Genomic DNA, 874 nt, shown 5'->3' with positions numbered 1-874 from the left:
TTGGGGGGAAACCTTTTGACAGAAAATTGATGTCATCAAGGATTTTTTGGGAAGCCCTACATTGAGGTTTTATGTGATAGTTTAAAAAAAACCTTTGAAGGAGATTTTTTTTTAGATAGCAAAAAAATTCGACTTCCCGGGTAAGACTTTAGGGAAGGGGTAAAGGCTCAAGGGGTTTTTGTTACAAAGGAAACAAAGGGGGGGCCCTCAAAAAAAAAGGTCAAATAGCTTTGCAAAAAGTAATGACCTCCATCTCACGGGGTAACGCCGGGGGGGCCGCCCCCCCTTGCCAACGAACCCCCGGGGGATCCGGCGGAAGGATTTTCCCCGGCATCCGCGAGCCCCAAGCCTGATCGGGCGCCCCAAGGTTTCCCCCAATTGTAAGAAAAACCCTGGGGGCAGGCCCCCTTGGGGAACGCAGGGCCTTCCTAGTTCCCCCATTTGCAAAAAGGCCCTCTTGGTTAACGGTTCAGGCCTCCCTGTCCCCAACCCGGGCAAGGGATTGTTAAAAAACCAGGGGATAAGGCAATACCCCAGGTTTTTTTAAAAAACGGGAAAATTCAAGGCCTTTGGCCCCCCAAGCTTGGTCCCTGAAGGGGTTCCCCTTTTTTAACAGGCCCCAAAATCCTAACTGTTCCTGTCAAAACCCAGGTAGGGTTTCGCCCAAATTGAAAATTTTCATTCAAGCCCCCCAAGGGGATGACTGAAGGGTTTAACCCCCCAAACCCTGAAGGTCGGCCCGGAGACCTTAGCCTGGGGGTTCCCTCTTGAAAACTGGGCCCCCCGTGGCTAGAAGGGGGCCATATCGCAAACAAGGCCGAGCCAAAGCCTTTTCTTTGAGGGGGGGGGGGTTTCCAGCCCGGGGGGGGAAAGT

This window comes from Penaeus monodon, chromosome 24 (genome assembly GCF_015228065.2).
Source record: "Penaeus monodon isolate SGIC_2016 chromosome 24, NSTDA_Pmon_1, whole genome shotgun sequence".
Classification (NCBI taxonomy): domain Eukaryota; kingdom Metazoa; phylum Arthropoda; class Malacostraca; order Decapoda; family Penaeidae; genus Penaeus; species Penaeus monodon.
Note: the sequence above shows the minus strand (reverse complement) of the source record.